Source organism: Manacus candei, unplaced genomic scaffold, assembly GCF_025592945.1.
Source record: "Manacus candei isolate 608988 ecotype Guabito, Panama unplaced genomic scaffold, ASM2559294v1 h1tg000067l, whole genome shotgun sequence".
NCBI lineage: Eukaryota > Metazoa > Chordata > Aves > Passeriformes > Pipridae > Manacus > Manacus candei.
This window is the reverse complement of record NW_026138115.1, coordinates 14506382-14512381: the sequence shown is the minus strand read 5'-3', so window position 1 is coordinate 14512381 and position 6000 is coordinate 14506382. Positions and strand designations below refer to the sequence as shown.

Genomic DNA, 6000 nt, shown 5'->3' with positions numbered 1-6000 from the left:
CTTAGTTTTTGTGTCATTCCAATTCAAATCATGTTTCAATAATGTTGTCCCCTGCTATATTGGGAATTACATCCTCAGAAACCTAAGAAAGTTTTAAATGTTCAAAATTCTAGAACTACAGCTCTTTTGTGCATAGCACTTCATTATGGATCACTAGATTGGTTTTGGTACTGAGTCAGTTTGAAAGCTTTATTGTGTTTTTCAGAATGACATAGGATTAATAGGAGAAGGGAGAAACTGTCAAGAATGAGACTATACCATGTCAAGACAGCACTAATTAGAAAGGTTATGGCATTTCCTAGATTTATGGAGAGGCTTTGTATTTAATCCATTAATCAAAAGATATCAAAGGCTCCTCTTTATTTTTTTCAAAGGTGGGTGGTGGGTAAGAGTGTGTAAATATTTTGTATGGTTTTTTCTGAAATCAAATATCAAAATTTTTACTCACAGGATGAAGTTTAAAAGAATGAAGGGCTTCAGACATTGGCACCCTCGTTGGACATCTTCAGGACATTAGGGCTTCTTGGTTTAAGCTGGGCTTTTGTTTTACACTGGGCTTCACATTATCAAGAGCAGAGGGTCCAGCCTTTTGTGTACTTTTTTCCCTACCACGTAGAAAGGGATTTTCATGGATAGGGAAAGCAGTTTTTGCCAGAAACTTTTCTCACCAAATCAAACTGGCAAGTGGCCAAAAATGTGCTGGTGGTTCTTTAGCTGTGAATTTTAATTTCCAGGCAGCTCATTCACATAGTCTTTGCTTCTCTCATCACTACTGTGAAAAGAGGATGTGAGCAGGTTCCTGCTGCAGAAGGTAACATCTACAGGGTCAGCCTCCAGCCCCAGTCCTTCACTTAGGTTATGGGGAGGGGCTCTCTACTTTGCTGGCCTTCCTGCTCTACCTGGAGGTGAGGAGCAGTGTGGCTCACTGGGCACTAGCAGAAGCTTGTCTGCAGCTTTTGGAATCTTCACTCATCTGTCTGTCTGATGGGCAGATGAAAGCCAGGCTACTCAGCATGCAGATGGTAGTGCAGTTTGCTCTACAGTTGAAAAATGATAAGGAGATTTTTACTTGGTTGGCTGGAAACTTCTTTACCCTCTCATGAATAAAAAGCCACCCTCTGCCTTTTTTTTTTTTTTAACTCATTGTCATTCATTCAACAGTGTGAAATCTGCTCATTTTGAAGTATCAAGTGTTTTTCCCTAGCAACAAGATTTTTCTTGTAAATGACAGATTGGATGTAGGAGCAGGGTGGGGCAGCACGAAAATATATATTTCTTAAAATACTGTTCAATAACTATCATCTTTACAGCCCTAGTATTAGAAGTCATGCTACTGACTGTTTATTTTAAAAGGTTCTCTGACATGATAACCAAATCTGACTTATAAAAATTGTTCTTAAATTGAAACACACAATATTAAGTTTTAAATATAGAAATAATTTATAGCCCACACATCTCAATTCTGTATCACCATGTAGGAATAATTTGTCTAAAATATTCTGTAATAAAAGGCATATGCTAACATGAGCTCTAAAATCTGTGGCACTGTACTTTAAAAGCCTGTTTGCATTTTGTCTGTTTCTTTAAAGGGCTTCCGTATTGTCTCAGACTCCTCTGGAAATGCAGTAAGGATTCGTATCACATCTCAGTTGCCATAGCAACAACAGTCTTTCCCATAATGAGCTGCATCATCTGAACTGATGTCACAGCATCATGCAGCAGGTCACACAAGGCACCTCCTAGTATTGCATCTTACAGATGTGCCGTAAACATCAAAAGAGGATGATTTGAACAGGACATGGTAAGTGCAAAATATTGTGCTGTTATTAATTGTACCGTTATTTTTTCCTGTCTTATAAGGTTTTCCTAATGTAAGTGTGTGGGGTTTGCCTTGTGAAAATCATTTTGGAGAAAGATGCTGCATGCCTGAATATTATTTTTCAGGCAGACTGGCAAAGACAAAGGCCTACAGAAAACACATTCAATCTGAATGTTTAGACTTGTCTTTGCATTTGTGATAATAGCCTGAACATTTGAAGAGAATATATTTAAATTTACAGTCCAATTAAAGTTGCTACTGTCTGATTTGCTTAAATGGAAAGAATAGCTGTTTTCACTTCCAATGCCATAAACATAGCTTGTTCCTTTCCCTGTCTCTTCATTTGAGCATTCCCATTATGTTTACCTCCTCATTTAACCTATTTTATTTTAATAGCATGAATATCACCTATTTACTTTCACTGGCCTCCCATAGCATGATAGAACAGAAAATACTCTACGAACCGGTGCTGGACAAGCAACTGGAACAGTATTGATTTTAAACATGGTTCAGTACTGTCCTATTTCTACTTGTATTCTTAAAAAAGCAAAACATTGATATAATTATCAAACAATTACCAGATATTTTGAAAGTACAGTAGCTTTTAGCTCTTCTACTATTTTACTTTCTTTGAATCTGTTTTTTAAATAGTAATATGAATTTAGTGAATTTTAGATCTATCATTCACTGGAAGAAAACAAGCATTTTTTTTTCTGCTGCAACTGCAGTAAAAGGTGTAGCCAAAGATTCAGGCATTCTGAGAGGATTTGCTATGAATAAAATAATAGGAATAATTAAAAAGGCTTCCACCTTTATCTTGGGAAAAAACACCTATCTTTTATATTTAGAAAGCTGGTTAAAATAATGACTACAATATTTAGAAATTCTTTACAATGTTCAATAGTTGTTTATTTTGTAATAAGGTTTTGCTTCTGGAGGCCAGGTTAATTTTGTTTAACTTCAAGTTAATCTTGCTGGATGGTATATAACAACATTAATAGTTTGATTTTGCATGTTTAAAAGATTTAGTCTTTCAACTGCTAGCTATTAGAAGGGAAGAAAAGACCAGACATATGTCACTTTAATTGATCAATATGTCCACTAGGAATTAGGGAGTGGTCTCTGGCTCTGTTCTCCCTGTGTGCTTTATATTTCAAAAGTGCAGCAAAAAAAAAGCAACCACTAATTTTGTAGTGATGTCTATATTTGTTGTCATGTTTAGTCCCTTATATTTGATAAAGTATGGAATAATAAATGTAATGAGATCTAAATGCTCCTCGTAAGGGTGGATGTGATGGTCTTGTCTGGCACAAGCTGGAATAGGGCTCATATCTTAATTAGACAGTCCGTACTCTATGTGGTTTTTTTCAACATGGTCTGGATACATCTGTTGGGTTTTCCTACTGCAAAACACAAAGCAAATGACTGTAAATTAACATTGGAATGATGTTGTTTTATTTATTTGTGATGCGTTTTACAGTATGAAAAGTATTGGCCTTCTGCGCTTCCTATGCTCTCATCAAGCAAACTCTGAAGGTATGAGTTAGCAGGAGGATGGGGGGAGGGCAGGACAGCTGATGTCTGCCTGGCATCAGAATTAGAGATGTGAAGAGAGCTGATGAGCAATGCCTTTAACTTGCAACTTTAGGGACCATCAAAGTACAGTTAATAAGACATAGATATAAGACATGTTTGGTTGAAATATTAATAATAATAATAATGTATTTTGTTGGACTTTGGAAGTGACTTGATTACAACTGGAATTTCTCAGAATAAAGTTAAAACTTAGGGAAACATACTAGGGGAAAAAGAACAACATTTGATAGTATTAATGGAGAGATGACTTGGTATGAAGCTCCCATTGCAGATTTTTATTTTTTCCCCAGTAACAAGAATGTAAATCATGTTTTTTAGACACTGTTTTAAAAGTTCCTGTTACTGTCTATTCCACACACTTCTCACAGCATTGTTTGCCCTGGGAAACACCTGCTAGAAACGGAGTTGTGATGACATGACTTGTTTCTTGGTAATCTTGGCTAATTCTGACTCCAGCTGAATGCCTTCATTGTAGAATGCTTCCTATTCATTTTTGTACAGGCCCAAATGTTGCACTGAGATCTGTTATATGAGGATATGGAAGAGTATGGAGTGATGAAGAGGATCTTACTACGAAAAGCAATCCTAGTTGCCTGAGTCAGAGTATGACCAAATGTAGAAACACTACACATATACAATTTTGCTTGTTGTTGAGGCAGATTCACAACTGGGACAAGTGAGGCAGCATTAGACAGTGTGAAAACTGGGTTGCTTTCAGCTTTGTTCCACAGCTGGTCTTATTCACCATTACTGAAGGTAATCCATTTTGTAAATACATGTATTCTTCCCTGAAGTAGCTGAATTTGGACACTTAATCTGAAGGTTAGAGTTCTTCTGTATATGCAGAATCATATTGATGTGTAGTTAGAGACAAGTGTGTACTAGTGAACTGAAAGGAAGTTACTGTTCAATCTTTACTCTAAAGGGTTTTATTATATTATCAATTAAGTAGTTTTTACATAGCTTAGCACTGATTGCAGATAGAAACAGAAGCTTGGTTCTTCCCAAAGCAGCTTAGGAGCTGACGACGAAACCTGACTCCAGCAATGGAAGTTTGTGCAATTTTAATAAGTTGTGGATTTTTTGGCACCATATGAATTTAAAGCCTACCTAGAGGGGATCAGAGTGGGTCCTCAATGGAAGGAAGTTTTCTTTCTTCTCTAAAGAGGAATTGAGGGAACCGTATGCTCCAAACTTTATCTTTTGTGGATCATGTTGCAGTAGAACAGTGTTGGATGGGTGTCCTGTCCTTCCCACCTATGGCAGATCTGGAATGAATCTGTGTTCAGGAACTCATTCCTTGAAAGTCAGATCAAAGGAGTCCTCTTTATCAGAAGTGCTCAGACACTTCTGTAAATTTTGTAATGAGACATTATACTGATATTACTGGGATAAATTTAATGATACATGAATATAAAGATGATTTCAAGGAATTGCCTTGGAACTAATTTATGTCTGAATACTAACATTTCTGAGGAGTGGAGGAGGGAAAAGGTGGCTTTTGCTTTACCTTTTTGATGAAAACAGACATTCATTAAAGCAGATTCTAGGCACAGAGAAAAAGAAAAATTTTATGTTATCCCTATCATGAGTCACCTAGGCTGGGCCAAGTCTTTCCTGCTACAGGAAAAGAAGGAGCAAATGGAAAAGCTGAGCTGAATGGAGAGCTAGGAGGAGTCTAGACTGGTGAGGGAGCAGGACATACAGTGGGTGGATGTGGAAATGGATGGGCAATCATATCTGACGTTACTGCCATGATCCAGAACTTTCCTGAAAAGGCAGCTGCCATCCTGGGCTTCTCAGCTTCTGCAGGCTTTGGCATAGGGCAAGGCAGACCTCATCTACATTCCTAACCCTAACAAGCTGTTGCTACAGACATTTTCTATTTTGTCAGTGTTTCAAGGCTACCTGGCCCTTGCTTGATGAGCAGACATGTATGCTGTTTGATCAGTTCTCTTGTACAAAGGGCTATGGAGTGTTTTCTTTCTCATATTCGGTTTTGTATCTAATCTTTTCTGTTGATTTAAAAATAAAAGCCCCTATCTCCACATCCACCAAAAAAACTCTAAAAATGTGCAATGTAAGTGCCTTAACTAGTTTGATATGGTCATATATATGTGTATATATGTTAGAAGGCTCATCACAAAAATCACTCTTTATAGTATCAAAATGTGCTTTCCTGAAGCAAATGGTTTCTTATTTTTAAAAAGCCTCCAGAAAAGTTCTGGTTCATGAGGAGAAGGGTCAGGCAATAAAGAAAAAAACAATCCAGATAGCTCTTCTCTTCCTGTTTGGTGGATGAAAGGCAGGTTTCAGAGATTGGACTCCTGAGTACTTTGAATCCCAGCAAGGCTGACTCAGCTTTTCATCCCTCCAAGGTCAAAAAATTCAGCTCTGTGTACTTTCCAATGTCTGGCACTTTCAGACAAGATATTTCAAGCCAGGAATGCTCTCTGCTCTGTGGGAACCCTCAATTCTCATGGCATGTGTCAGATACAGGCTTGCCCTGGCAGACTTGGCCAAAATGCTGTCGTCTCCTGCTCCTTGTCCAGTATTCAATCCTGGTGCCAGGCAAGGAGGGACTT

At 37.7% G+C, this 6000-nt stretch overlaps 1 protein-coding gene across 4 annotated transcripts in view; it reads left to right on the top strand.

Moving 5' to 3' along the window:
- The first annotated feature begins 1685 nt into the window (after positions 1-1685).
- Positions 1686-6000, top strand: part of AKAP6 (A-kinase anchoring protein 6) — a 275069-nt gene continuing 270754 nt past the window's right edge. For 2 of the 4 annotated variants that reach the window (XM_051806228.1, XM_051806229.1), the window contains exons 1-2: positions 1713-1801; positions 3300-3355. The gene's annotated coding sequence lies outside the window, so the exon portion shown is untranslated. Of the gene's footprint in view, positions 1802-3299; positions 3356-6000 lie in introns of all 4 variants that reach the window. The other 2 variants (XM_051806225.1, XM_051806227.1) reach the window with 2 other exon arrangements.